We start from the raw sequence: 16174 nt of genomic DNA on the forward strand, positions 1-16174 counted from the left end.
AACAACAAAACTTAATGATAAACGCGATGACTTCAATTTTTCTGTAGTCAACTTTCCTTACTTATGTAGCAATATACCTTCATCACCTGTATATGGTGTTTTTGTCTCTTAGTTAATTAGATACGCCAGGGCATGCTCTTCGTATGAACAGTTTCTAAGAGGAAGCAAGCTACTGACAAAAGAGTTGATAAAACAGGAATATTAACGGTCTCGCTTGAAGTCATCTTTTCTTAAGTTCTATGGTCGACACAACGACCTTGTCAGCAAATGCAATCTTCCACTGGGTCGCATGTTGACTGACGTTTTTCATACTAATTGTTAGACCATAATTAATCACCAAATTATCAACGGACTTCTCCGATTTTTTTCCCCGATTGCGACAAATTAAAGAGCACACGGCTCTTTAACACGGTGTGACCGGTCAGCAGAGGATACTTACTCCTCCTAGGCACTTGGGGCCCGTTTCTCAAAAAGACGTAAATCTGGGCCTAAGTTAGTCCGACTAACAAAGTTACGCCAATATTTAGTCGGGTCTAAGTTGCGTTTCAGAAAGAGGCGTAAGTTAGGGTTTAAATGTCGAAAAAATTAGATATCTCCGCTGAGTACTAAGCATGCGCATATCGTATTTTGTTTTGCTTTGAGGCTATGATTATATGTGGTGGATCAATTTTCCAATTCATAGAACATGTAGTACCTGAAAGTACGTATGTTATACTTTCCCACTGAATGTGCATAGTTTAAGCTGTTCATGACATTTTATATTAATAAAAGTATAACAAATGACTATACACTTCTTAACATAATGAAATTTTAGAGAAAAACAGTTGATATGAAAGCGGCATATATAAGAGGTTTCAAAAACCAAATATGTGACAATTAAATGCATTGTAGATGATATTGAGGCCCAATCTTATATATTAATATTAATCTATATTAAGTAAATTAAGTAACAGCTGTGACTGGGCGAAGTCAAATCTGAGTGAAACTGTCTGCAAGTGTAGAAGGAAGGAAATTACACGGGACCAAAAAAACCCTGTATACAGTATCTTGATTAAAATAAAGATATAAAAGCAGTTATCTAAGAACACCCTTCCTATTTAAAGAAAGTTTTATAAATAAAAGGTTTTCACAAGTTTAATGGAAATGGTATCTAAAAAAATCCCCTATCTCCTTCCGGATAAGACATTTTGCATCTTTGCGGTTTTAACAAGTGCATGTGAGTTTTACTTTTTTTCCCTATCTGCTTTGGGTTATTGGGGTGGGGGTGTATACAATTGTTTATATAATAAGTATGACAAATGCAAGCTAGTTCAATTTGTAAATAATGCACACTGTTGTAAAACTGCTAAAACAAGTCGACAACTTCGAAATTAAAAAAAATCTCTTGATATAAGTTCATATTAAATATGATGAAACAAAACTATCATGAATTCAAGTAATTAAAGATCAATTCAATTAAATGAGTACAAATAATCAATGCATATTAATATGCATGAAGATCATTGGTAGTACATGTGACCCATACCTATTTTAAAAGAATTACGATCGATGATGAACGCAATTGATCACTTCATACGAGAATTAATAAGATTAATGAATTTGATTTCCAAAAATTCAATGTGTGCATGTGAAATTTTATAATATTCGATAACCTTGACAAACGCTTGTCAACAGATATAAAATTGATTCACACTCTGCACGCTTCTGAAACATATTTTTAAGTAATGTTTTAACAAACAAAAATTGATTGCGTGGACCCTGAGGTCCACGCAGAAAATATATAAGTGAGGTTAAACCGGATGCTATGGGGAAAATTCAGTCTGCGCATGAGCTAGCCTGGTTCCTGTGCGTAATGGGTAGCTCAGGGAACCAGGCTAGCACACGTTTATCTGAATTGGGATCGGGATTCCCTGCCATATGCATACATAAGTACAAAGGCGCTGTAATTGTAAAGTTGTCGGTAAATGATTGGCATGTGATATGAACTATCAGTATTATGAAATAAGTTAATGTTAAGTTGAAACTACAACATGCATCAACTAGCATGATTTGCAATGTTTTGTTCTTTTCCGAATACACATGTAACTTAACTTTACTTTTATAGTAGGCGAGGCTAGAGAACTTCCCGATTAAATATTTTAAGCATTTAAGTATGATTCAATAATTATGTCACTGTATAAAAGTTAAAATCTCAAGAAAAATGCATCAAAAAATGAAATTTTTAATTTACACAAAGCTTTCACTGCATAGTTAGCAAAAAGTAGTGCGAATCGTAATGTGTGCGCAAATAGTAGAATTCACCGAATGCCTGATCATATACATGCAAACTTCATTCATACTTAGATAGATCATAATTATTTTAGAAGTATGAATCCTTTAAGTTCTGAGATAAAAAGTTAGGGCTATATATACATACATGTATACGTAATACAACGTACACATTTAGTGGTTAAAAGCAGAGGGCTAGAATCGGTGGAATCTCTGATAATCTTAAGGTGTCACTACAGTATTAAATTTTATTATATATTCTTACCAAAATTGCACAACTTAACATACAGATTAAAAATTCAAAACGAACTTCTGGAAAAAATCCTCTTGACATCTTTTTTAACAACGATTCATTTACAATTTTCTAGCAAAATACACACGTGCATCCAGCAAGGCGTGAGACTTTGTTTACCTCGAAGTTACACATATGCTTGAAAATCAAGCCCGGGCCTTTTCACCCCCTAAGGAAACAACACGCATCAAAAATTCAAATGACCTCGCATTATTACAAAAATGTGATAGTTAGACCTCTTACACATTGTTTTTCATCTCATAAAAAATTCAGCTCCTGTCGCGTGCGGAAACGCCCCGAATTCAAAGGAAAATTCGGGAATTATTTTGGCTCAGCCATGTTTTGAAATACTGTTATGACACCTTAAGGCTTTCACGTTTTCGTTGGAAACACATGCAAATGGTCCACGTATTGTAGTCCTTTTTTAAAGGACAGCAACTTGTTGTATCTATATGCGAGTTCATAAACATTCCAAATCATGTAGCTTTCATACAGATTTGTAAAGATACTTGGAGAAAAAAAAAGAAAACGAGAATGCATACGGGTTGTAAAGTTTTCAGTAATACATGTATAGGTAAAGAACAAACAACCACACTAAAGGACAAATTACAAATGTAAACGTTTTGAGTTGGTCGTATTCATAATTTTGAAATCAGTTTCGTTTCATATGTTCAAATTTGATTAGGAACATTAAATTCTAGTTCATGCTTACTGAATATTCAATTTGATTAAAAAAAAATCAATATAATCTATTCGTACTTACAAACATCTATTTTGTTGGGGAATACATGTTTAATTTAGACATAAAGCATTTTTTTAATTATTGTGTTTATATCATTTATCGGGATTTACCCATTCTTCACACTGAAGGTAAATTTCATTACGAGTAGTAATGCATATTACATACGTTTAATAAGGTGAGGCCATTATTTATCAAATTGATTTAATCTTAGTTTATTTAGAAATAGAAACAGTTATCGAACAATAGGTATTTTTTAAAGTTATACGTACATGTACAAATATTTAAACAAATGTGATTGTTTTCTTTAATAACACATAAAACAAACCAAAAAATAAAATTCTCTGCATATTTTCATTTAGAAACAAAACACTCGCCATTTTTGTGCACAGACTAAGGACTTACGCCTACCCATTAGCAGGCGTAGATTTAAACCCAAATTTAGTCCCGACTAAGTTTCCGCCTATTTGTGAAACGCAACTTAGTCTGGTTTTGAGGTGTAGTCCCTGATTTAGTCCGGACTAAGCTTACGCCTGGACGTAGGCCTTTTTGAGAAACGGGCCCCTGATCCTACCTCTACCTATCTTGAAACTTTCATTTTTTTAATGAGAACATGTGTTGGGGCAATGCATGGATTATCTGTGTATGGTTTGTCACCACAATCAGTGATTCCCACTTCCAGTTCACTTTAAATGCCTCTCTATCTAACCATTAGATAATCTAAAATTAGGACCATACCAGCTTAGATGAGTAAATAAATAAACAGTTGAAAAATATCACCTTGAAACAGAATAGAATTATAATCATGCAATTTATTATGATAATTCTTAAATAGCAATATGCCTAATGATCTAATATAAAGCTTAAACGCTAAATTAAAAGTGAAAAGGAACCGACTAGACTTTTTTAAATTTGAGTCAAGATGTAATTTAATATAATGTAATGTAATATATTTACAATGTAAACTTTGTAAATATATGAGGAACAACTTTACCAATGAATGACAAGTATTTTAAAAATAATTCCAAGATCCCTTCATGACTCTCTTATCACAAAAACACACTCTATTTCTACAACGCCCCGCTTCGATTTTTTAGATTCAAAAGGAACCGCCATCTCAATATCTAATGTAAACAAAACAAGCACATTCCGATCCCGGATGTAGTAAATGACAGAAACAAATGAGGAGAAAATATTTCCGAAATACTTATTTTCTAAAATTTGTGATTTTCTCACTCTTTTCCATATATATTACTGTACTGAAAATCGTCATTGTGATAACAATATGACCGCTAAGCAAGGTAGTAAAATGTACACCATTTTTCCATATGATGAATTCAGGAAACAAAAAAAAAATACAGTGGATAAATACACTTCCTGCAAGAGAGAGAAAGTAAAGCGAGGTAGCTTAAACAGAAAATATTTCCGATGGAGCTTGCAAATGCTTTCAAAAATGTATTTATTAGCAGAAACTATTCCTACAGTATTGGCTATGGAGGGCAAAGCAATTTCAATCTGCAAAATAAAAAAGGAAACAAAGGCTAATAGCACAACAGTAAGTTAAACGAATCAAGAAGGAAATACACCTAACATTTTTCTTAAAATAATGATGAAAGGAAAAGGTTATGTAAAGCATTTTTCATGAACACCCTCAGTATAAGGGGCAATGGTGTCATATATGTTAAGCAGAAGAAATAGAATGCAATTCCTTGACAATAGAGGCAAAATAATTCTGGCAATCAAAGAACCTCAAAGGAAGACATTAATGTTGGTAGAAAGCACATTGAATCCTTCCTTACAGTTCAGTCTGATTATTGTAAGAAAACGACAAGCAAAAAATATCTAGAAATGCAAACATCTTAGCTCAATCAGTAAGATTTATGACTTTTACAAGGAAATGTTTGTTGGAAGAAAAAGAAAAAAAAAACCCTTAAATATTGGCTTTACGACAATGTCTTTTGCACTTAATACAAAATTGGTTTTTATTGTCCCAAGACAGACGTTTGCACGTTTTACGATGCCTATAAAAATAGGACCTCAAGAAGAAAAAGTGATAATCTACAAAGACATTTAAAATATATATTATTAAAATGCATTGGATTTTAACCGTAATAAATTATGAAGAGATAAAATGAAAACTCTTCAAATAATTAAGGAGAAAACTGAATGGTTGTATGTGATTGCAATTTTCTCAAAACCAAATTTTAATAAAGTCGTCAGTGTCAGCTACAGCATTTTTATATCTTTCTGACCAAGTAAACAAAATACGTATCTGATTTTTTGGGAGTTGATTTAATCAACTCTCCTATGCAGTTACTCTGGCAAACTGAAAGTGAAACAGTGTTTGGACCTAAGCACAAATCATCACCGCTGACAAGACTTAGTTCTTGAAAATGATTGAAAAAATCGATGTAATGTATGCTAAAGCATTGTTTTTCAAGGAAACTTATCTATTAACACTTTGAAAATAGTCAGATTTTATATAATACGAACAATTTAGATATTTTTGTAGTGTCATGTGTTCCTACGCCAGAGTTTAATAAAGTCTCGTTCAACCAGACGCTCGGCTGTCTCCGTAAATCTCCGAGAAGCAAAGAGGCTCTCTTGCTTGTCTGGGATTAGCGGAGACAGCCGAGCGTCTGGTTGAACGAGAGTAGAGTTTGATATCAATAGTACTTGGATCCATACGATTTTTAGAATTGTTTCAATTACTAATACATAGCTTGAAATCTATCTTTAAAGATTACACAACATGATTCATATTGGTTTTCTCGAAGTTCATGTTGGAAAAGTCTAAAAATTCATATAATAAAAAAGCGCGTAATTCAAATACAGACTAGAAACCAATTGCCATGCAAGATAAGTTGATTTTAAAATAAATGATAATTGATAAAATCAACTCCCGTCAGTACTTCAGAACTTTGATTTTAATTCACTTTCTATTCTTACCTTTTTCAAGTAAAATCCACGCTGCATCTAATTTGAATGCCTATAGATCTAGAAAAGGTATCAATTTAACACAATATGAAAGAAACAGATTCTCCATTATATTGAAACAATGAACATTTTAGTTACAACCTTTTATTTCTACAACGTCGTATTATTCTTGTTAAATGTTAAAATCTCGCTTTTCTTTCATGTAATGAAAATATACTTCTTCCACTTTTGTGATTGGTTGATTTTTTTTTTTAGGTCGGGGCATGCTCTTTAAAATGATTCACTACATGGCCACTTTAAATAACTAAAAATTACATTCCTAATTGCAGTAGCGTCTCTTCTGATTCTCTGTGGATATGTTCTTTCTTTGGAGTTTATTCATAATAAAACAGTTGCAAATTGACATAATGTAATGTTCATTCTATTTACCATTTCTTGCAAAAACTGATGCCGCTTGGCTTATTAAAAAATCTATCTGCATGATTTGTCGCGGATAAAAAACACACACGGATTGAAGGCTGCCTAGTCCGATTTTATATCAAATTTCGGCACGTTTTTAAACGATGGTTATGCAAAGTATATGTATAATAAAAATATTGCAGAAATTTTCCTAATCATTTAAGCCAAATTTCAATTAAAAAAAAAAATATGTACAAAATGTGTCAACAAAACAAACGACATAAAAGGGTATCGCGTTATTTTGCCTCATGCTAAAAATCACCTCTGGAGTCAAGACTGATATGGTTCTATTACGACTTTGACATCGCTATTAATAAAGGTCGTAATGTTCAGGCAAATTACAAATAAACATGTGTACGATTTTTTTCGCCAACATCTCTGAAGTCTGCTTTGTTTACAATCAATGCACAACATGCAGGTTTAATAACCCAATCATTCGAGGAACGAAACCAAATGGTTCCCTTTTATAATACTTTGAAAAATAACTTTAAAAGGAGACTAATTCTGCTGGCGTAAATATGAGAAATTCCATAACTTTCTACGATAAATGGTTTGTATGGAAAATTATTTAATACTGTAATAACAAAAAATTCGGACCAAGCAGCTTTAATATTATGATAAAATGTGGGACTTCATTTCACTTATAGTCTCATTGCCGATTTTGAAACTTAATTTACTTCTTTGAAATATTTTTCTTTTATAACAATGTAAATGCAGTATAGATCATTGACTGTTTTAAATATTTATCATCAATGCATTTTAATCATATCTCTTTATCGTCTTTTGTTAAACAATGGTTCGTCAATTGTCTCATAAATAATGGTTGTGTCTATTTTATAAGCACCACCTGAATATAGCAAATCCTCAAATCCAAATGATGAACCTAATAGTAAAGACACGTATGTTGCTAAATATCCGGGCAACGAGAACCAAGGCACCCAAGGCCAACCACTCATGACAACAGTGGTACTGTGCAGTATATAACTAAAAGTGAAATCACAAAACATTTTTTGTTAAACTCAGTAGTTTTTTTTTTTGTTTTGGCCCAACGCATAAATATTTTCATCTTAAGTCTTTAATTGGATTTATTTACTTTTCACCACAATTTTTCCATATTTCATCCATCATATGATATATAGATAACGTGGAATTCGTGTAATATCATGTCACCTCAGGCTGGAGAACTCGTTCCAGTGAAAGGGGTTGTCAGTTCATGACATGGCCATATAATTATTAAAAATTGAATTCCTATGTCTTTCTTTTCAATATGAATGAGAATGAATAAACATTAAGATAGGGAAATGCAGCTGAATATCAAAGATATCATGACTGCTCTTCCTTTTTTAATCAGTTTCCGGAGGGGGTGGGTTGTTCTTAAAGGGCTAAATGCGTTGTTGTGCATTCGTCTTCCCTTGGACATTATTTACTTTAATTAGAGTTATCAACACAGTTCACACATCCTGTAATATATATTAATTTATTGTTTTAAAGTTATTCATCAAAAAATTAAGGTTTCATAGACTTTAGGTAAAAAAGGGAATGATTCTGACCACATGACTCTAAAATGAAGCTTAGATAAATACAGACTTTCAGTGGTCGTTCAAGCTTATTTTCATTTTTTATTTATATATATTTATGAAAGTTATGCTAAACTAGCATACAATCCTTTTGTTTTGATAAAGTGAATATAAGTTGTTTTGTTTTACACTAATTAATCAGGTCACACAACCTGAGGCAGTCCCCACGGTCTCTTCACACAAAAATATGGTTTGTGCGGCAATCATGTCCTGCTTGTGCTGCTTCTGGCCGCCGGGAATATTTGACATAGTGGCTGCATGCAAGGTGATTTATTGTTATTGTGTTTTTTTTAAACGATATCGAACGAAGTGCAATAAATTTTTAAGAGGATCTTAGTATCTCTTGTACTACTGAATGTTGACGTTGGCACGAGGCCAAGTAACGTATATTTAATACTTTTTTAAAAACTTCTGATATTCAGATGATGATTATAAACTTCGAAATTTTACGTGCTATAGCTATCCTGATATGAAAGCTCAAGTAGGCATATCAAATGACATTTTGTCTGTAGTCCATCTGTCTCTAAATTTTTCGCATTTTCGACTTCTTCCTCAGAAACACTGGGCAAATTAGAAATAGACTTGGAACAAACAATTTTTGGAGAAAAGGATTAATGTCTAGTAAAATAAAAGGCCGTGTCCCCTTTCAAGAGGAAATGGTTAAAAAATAATGAAAATCTGATTGTATGTTTCTAAATCTTCGTCTCTAAATCCAATTGGCCTGCATTACAGTAACCTGTGTGGAAACATCCTCGGGTAGTTTAAATTCAAGTTTGCTCTAACCATAATCCTCATGGTGTGGCAACAAGAAGGGGACACTTTTTTCATAGGTTTATAAAGAGAAATCTTCTTTTAAAACACTAGTCGGCCAAAAAAAAAAGCTATAACTTGTAAGTTGTGTTTTATATCTCATGACATTGTATTAATTGTCACATTTTTTTTTCATTTACAGGCAGAAAATGCAGCAGCGAGAGGAGATGCTATTGAAGTCACTGTTCAGTCATGACTCTGTAGTAGTGGGACTGATTTGTGTCGCGCTTTTTATTATAGAGACTTTTCTTCTCTAAAGCATTTTAATAAATTATTGAATGAAACAATCAGACACATTATCTTGTGAAACATTACTGTTTTAAAATTACTAATGTAATTTAATTAAATTGAACATGCAAAAAGCAAAAAATATGTTTGGATATAAATCCCTTAAAATTGTATTTTCTATCAAACAAATTTTTAGGTTTGTAAAAATTTATAAAAAGAAATGTGTGAAAACTTGAGATTTCTATTTCTATTCAAGGAATTAATGTTCGCCTGAAATTGCGAGAAACACATTTTACCTATTTTTAAATATTGCTTATTCTGTTCTTAAAACGATGCATTCTATCCAGAGATTTCCTCTGCATAAAAATGTGTGTATCAAGATGTACTAAAAAGTTTGTGAAAGTTTTTTTTTAATTTATGATAAATCTCTAAAAATGACAAACATTCGGATTATATGATTAAAAACGGGGAATACGTCTTGAAAATAATTAAATGACAGCAAAATGATGAGATTATATGTTTAACTAGAGATTTTTTTACATGTAACATTTGTGGATAAAAGTATTTGGGAATGAACTAAAATTGTAAGTTTTAAGGATACTCTAATACCCTCAACACAACAAGGTACATGTACTATATATTGCACTTTGATAAGCATTTAATTTCATGGATTAAGGGATTGTACAACAATTAGTTTCTGAAAATAGGTTAACACCACATTCATATTATTTTAAAAAATGAACTTACTAGTATACATCAATCCAGATATCATGGGAAGACCCATATCAATATGTAAACAGTTTTGATTCAAGCCGATCTGACGCAAGGTGAAGAGAGACGACTATAATTTAATTGTCACTGTAATGAAACAGGAAGAACAAATACTGTTTATCTTTGCAATGTTAATATTTCAATGATTAATCCGTTAAAAAAACTGTTATTTATTCGTAGCAAACTCTGACTGACATGTTGATACTCATTATTTGAAACATAGATTAGTTACAGTAAATAGGCATCACCTCACCAACCGTCTGCAAATAAAATGTTCTCTCGGACACCCTCTGTCCCCTCCACCTCCGCCCCCAACCGTTGATTTTTTTTAGGGGGGGTTAGGGGTTTGGGAAATGCATCCTAAAGTTGTTTGCTTTTTTTTATAACATATAGAAAATAATAAATCTACGATTTTATGCTCTATGACATGAATGCAGTCTGTGTGATCCACGTAAACAGCAGTAAGTCGTTTAATAATATTTTATATTGATAACTTTTTATCACAAAAGAGCGTCCTCGTAGATAGACAATATAATTTACAAATTATATAAAATTGACGTCTCTGACTTAAACGCAATGAAATTATATTACACATTCATAACTATGTTTAGAAAAGTTTCTTTACGCTTTGTTTTCACAGCAAGTGTACAAAACTACTTTTAACGTGATATGATATGCTATTGACTTTTTTGTATAGAGAAGTAACATGTCCCTTTGACTTTAAATATATGGTGGGTTCAAAAAGTAATGTGGGTAACCCCTGTTTAATGAGAATAAAGTTTTTTCTCCCATATTTAAAGTACAAGTTCAGGTGTACAGTAATTATTTAATCTAACAGTTTTTTTTTTATTATGATATTAATTTCATTTGCACATACAATATATCATACAATTTATATATATATATATATATATATATATATATATATATATATATATATATATATATATATATATATATATATACATGTAAGTATATTTAGCACAATTAAAAAGTCTGTCGACAGGATCAATTTCAACAAATTTAAGGGAGAGAAAATGAGGGACAGTAGGAAATGGAGAGTGGGGGGAGAGAGTTGGGGAATTATGAGGACATGTATCATGTCAGAAATTTTTTATTAAAAATGAGGCATAATCAAAATATTTACTGCCGAGTTGTTGTATTCAGACAAGGTATATATAATTCGTGCCTTATGTAAATATGTCAATGGTCAGGATCTACATGTACATGAGAAAAAGCCAGTCAGTCCATTGGTTTAAGAAATTATTATATTTGCCTTGTTTTGTTGCAGTGTATTTATGTGTAGTTATATGGGTTTTGAGATCAATCAGAAGTTCATGGATTGATAAGTTTTCCTGTAGACATCTTTTCCTGTATATGTAAGATTTGATTATAAGAAAAATTATACCCAAATAAGTTGAATTAGGGATTCCTAATATAAATGATTTTTCTTCTAATGTAATATGTAAACCTTTTCTGTCACATATTGATATAAAGTGGCTTAAAAGATTTTGGACATGTAAACAGTCCCAAAACAGATGCACTATAGTTTCTTCGTTACTTTGACATAAAGAACATAACTTTGTGTCAGTTTTACCTAATTTAAATAAAAATGAGTTTGTTGTCAAAATATACTGATTTATTCTAAATTGCAACCATTGCAATTTAGAATCTTTGGTGTATAAAAAAGGAAATGTGAAGATATTTTCCTACTGAAGGTCTGAAATTTCAAAAAACTTTCCCCATTTTACTTTTCCAAGAGGAGTAATTTTTTCTGTAGTAAGAATATTGTAGATATGTTTTGTTCCTTTTTTGTTGTTACAAAATGTTTTAATACTATGAGGAAGAAATGGTCTAGGGCTATTTGTACCAATTTGAATTTTTGAGCTTTAGAGACTTGCTTTAATTGAATTTCTAAGTGATGCATAATTCAGAAAATTTGTTTTTATCTTAATTTTTTTTTTTTTGTAAATCTTTCCATTTTCATCAAGCAAATCTGCTATGTAGACTATGTTCTTATCAAACCAGTTTGTATAGAAAACTGTTTCATTTTCAATTTTGATTTTCGGGTTGTTCCAAATAGGCTGAGTAATAAATTCATCCCATGATTGAACTTCTAATTTTTCTTGAATTATTTGAAAGACAGTAAATGTATCTTTCCAGAAAGGATTTTTTATTTCCTTTTTAACATTAATATAGTCTGATCCAATTTTTAATATCTTTTCTATAGATACAGTTTTGCCAAGCAGCACTTTCCATTTTGTTTCTTGGGAATAAAGAATTCTTTTTATCCATGATGATTTTAATCCCAGATTGTAATTGTTAATATCAAGCATTTTTAAACATCCATTAATATAGTCTTGCACTACTTGCTTTCTTTTAAGTTTATCTACTTTGGTATGCAATAAAAAATTAAAAAGAGTTTCATTTAGATTTTTCATGAAAGTATTTGATGGGGAGGGTAGAGATATGAAGAGGTGATTTGATCGTGCAATAAGCAATGATTTTATAAGAGTTATTCTGCCAAGTGGAGTAAGTCGTCGTTTACTCCATTGATTAATGATATGCTTGATTTTTACTAATTTCTTGTCATAGTTAAGTTTAGGTATATTTGTTAAGTCCACATCAAAATATATTCCTAACAGTTTTAAGGTGCTTATCCATTGAAAGTTCATTTCCTCACATATTATATTAGAAGAGTATTTTTTACTACCAATCCAGACAAGTTGAGTTTTTGATATATTTATTTTGAGACCAGAAATTTGATAAAGTTATTTAACTCTTTTAATTGCTTCTCTGAGAGACCTCTCACTGCCAACTAATATAATAAGGGTATTGTCTGCATATTGTGATAGCAAAAATTCTGAATTATCTATGTTAATACCATTTATACTTTTATTATTTTTTAATTTAATAGCTAGTACTTCAGCACATAGTAAAAAGAAATATGATGAAATTGGATCACCTTGACGACAACCACGCTCTAATTTAAAAAAGTTGGATAAGTGACTTTTTGGCATAGCTAGAATATGATATACATTTGCCTCTGATTTCCATTAATAGTGTTTCAAGAAAGAGCTGGTCATTGACAGTGAATTGAATTTCATCATTTGGAATTTTGTCAATAGATGCATTATTATATACAGATACTGCATAATTTTGTTTTATTTCTTGTATTTTTTTTATTAACAATATCTAGGAATTCCTTATCCTATAAAAGTGCATTATTGAACTTCCATAAACCTTTTCCATGTGTTAATTCATTGAGTTTTAGATTAAGGAGTACTGGTGAATGATCTGACTTATAACTTGCTATGATTTCGCTTTCTTGTGACAAACACAGTAGGGTATTTGATATTAAAAAGAAATCTAGTCTTGCTTGTTTAAGAGGGGTTGGTTTACGCCATGTATACCTTAATCTAACAGTTTACTTTATATAAAGATAGATAACTATGGTGATTTTAAAACTGAAGTGTTAGTCTGAAGAGTTTTCTTTCGTTAATATATATCCTCTTAGTTCGTTAATATTTCATTCTGGCAAGGTATTGTAAATTACTACAACCTTAATGTATCTATTATTATATATCTTAAATTAGTGAGACATTTCTGAAAAAAAAATAATTTTGCCAGTGAAACGTTTGGAAATATGAACTTCTACTCCAACTTTTATCATAATGATTCTTGTAATTATATATAACTAGTCTTCATTCTACATTTTTTTTTGTTTTACCAAAAATCAGCCTTTTCATAACCTAAAACATGATGCTCTGCTATATGATTGCTTTCTTAATCAAGCTTCTTGGTTCAAAACTCCAGACTGAATCGCTGGCGTCACACTCATCTGTTATTTCTACACCCAACATAAAAGGATTGCATTTAAAGTTTGGAGATTTACATATGTATGTACAATTATTGCTTTGATTTCCAGATGCATATGCAGTTATTCTTTTTTTCACCCGCAAAACACAGTTTTATATAGTTTTAAATTGTATTAGCTTGAATTTATCATACACTATTAATAGCCATTGAAATATTAAAATGAAAAAAAACAAACAATTTTATATTGTTAATTTCATCCCAAAGGGATAGAGCTCACCAGTTTAAATATGCTTTATGCAGTCATTATGCTTTCTTAATACTTGAAATAATTTTTGATTGAGTTGATGGTAAAGTCCTGTTTTCCCCATCTTTCTATGATATGCACATTGCATGTATATTTACGCTCTGTTATAATATATAGATCACATATCGTCGACATCTATTAATGTAGACGTGGGAACTTGTTGGATCTTTGATCTTTGATCTCGGTGTCAGATTAATAATAAGACGCCTTCCCTGATACAGTTGATGCTAATTGTGTCTCGCTTGCAGATGTAATGTTACTGATTGGATTAAAAATTGTAACACGCAAAATCTATATGTATGAAGGGAAGGAATTTCAGTGTGGAAATTGTTCACTAATAATGCTAAAAATATCATACTTATAACCCTTGAATTTGTGTAGTTTGTGATATTTTTTCCTGAAATAGAACAGATAAATTGACATATCTTAAAGTTCTGGATTGTATTTTAGTTTGTTTTTGAGATTCTAAAAATGCGAAGTAATTTACTTATTTCATGATAAGTACATCTATGTAGTTATATTCATAAAGATCCAATTTGTGATGACTAGTATCGATTCATGTACCTGGTGTTCAATATATCCCCCAAATTGGGTGGAAACAGTTCTGTTCATAAATGCTGGCAGTTTGCTTTTTAATATCTAAAGCCATTAAGAAAGAGAAAACTTTTTTTAGCTAGGGACATAATAGAGAATCGTCCCTGAGGTGATGTGTATTGATTTTTTTAAATGTTTTGTTGCGATGCAGCGCGACCCCATGCGCCAATAAATGAAATCATTTCCTTGTTACTATGAAACTATACATCGGCAGAAATGACAGACAGAATTATTAGCGGAAGATTGTAAATTGTGATAAGATAATTATGTTTGATTGGAGTGTACTTTACAATTTAATTGAATGAAATATATTTTACCTATTTAAACCTTCAACACAAAGGTACAGCTCACGCTAATAAAATACTGTTACACGATCTGTCAAATTATCTAACATTGGATAAATAGGATAATCACAAATGTTTTAAATATAAAAAAAAATGTTACTTTTATTTCAGTTTGAAAAATACATTTTAAGCAGTTTGATCTAGTTGAACATCTTAAGTTTTGATCTTCATGAATTCTCATTATTTTAACTGACTCATCAAAAAGATTTAAAATGTTTTTCTACTGATGGTGCCTTTTCTTGTATGTTTAAGTCATAAATACCATCCTTCATCAATTTACGCATGTACAACTGTATATTAAAAGAAAATGTAACCCCAATTATGAAATGCTATCGCTTTTTTATCTAATTGATTTAAGTATGTTTAAATGAGTGGTAAGTGTGTTAATATTTACCATGCTCCGGTCTGTGAAGAACATATCTAAACAAATCTTTATATTTTTTTCAACATAGCTTATTGAAAAGATATTTAAGGTATTCTTAAATGTTACATAGTTATGAATCTTTGTAAAAGGTCGGGCACGGTTGATATTATTCGATATTCTACAATGTTGATATAAAATATATGTCTTGATTAGAAAACATCATGGGGATATATTTATCTTGGTGAAAACCTCGTAAGTAGTTAGAACTTGTGTTCGAACCAATTGTAAATGCTTATGCAATAAAATATGTTCAAATCAAACCATATGTATCTTTTCGCCGGTCTGCTATAATTAGTTTACTGTGATAGGACTTTTAAAAAGGTGATATTTACACATTTCGAATACTTATTTTACCGATGTTTGCTATACATCAACCAGAAATAACTAAAAAATGAAATGGGTCATAAAACTGACGGGAATTATATATGTCAAGCGCTAGCAATGATAGAAAGAAAATCATTGAAGCAGTACATTCTTTTTACGAGAGGAAGTAGTCTGCTGAATGGTGAAAATATTTAAAAGAGCACTCGATATTTAGTATTGATTATTTAATGTATTTCAGAATATTTTGAGCGCTCAAAAGCTTTTTTTTCTGATAATATGAAATT

General features: G+C 31.0%; 1 long non-coding RNA gene across 1 annotated transcript; it reads left to right on the forward strand.

Moving 5' to 3' along the window:
- The first annotated feature begins 1151 nt into the window (after positions 1-1151).
- Positions 1152-9686, forward strand: LOC128186253 (uncharacterized). The gene is made up of 3 exons (XR_008243912.1): positions 1152-1216; positions 8415-8537; positions 9225-9686. It is a non-coding gene; the product is annotated as an uncharacterized LOC128186253 (long non-coding RNA).
- The last annotated feature ends 6488 nt before the right edge of the window (positions 9687-16174 follow it).

Source organism: Crassostrea angulata, chromosome 5, assembly GCF_025612915.1.
Source record: "Crassostrea angulata isolate pt1a10 chromosome 5, ASM2561291v2, whole genome shotgun sequence".
NCBI lineage: Eukaryota > Metazoa > Mollusca > Bivalvia > Ostreida > Ostreidae > Magallana > Magallana angulata.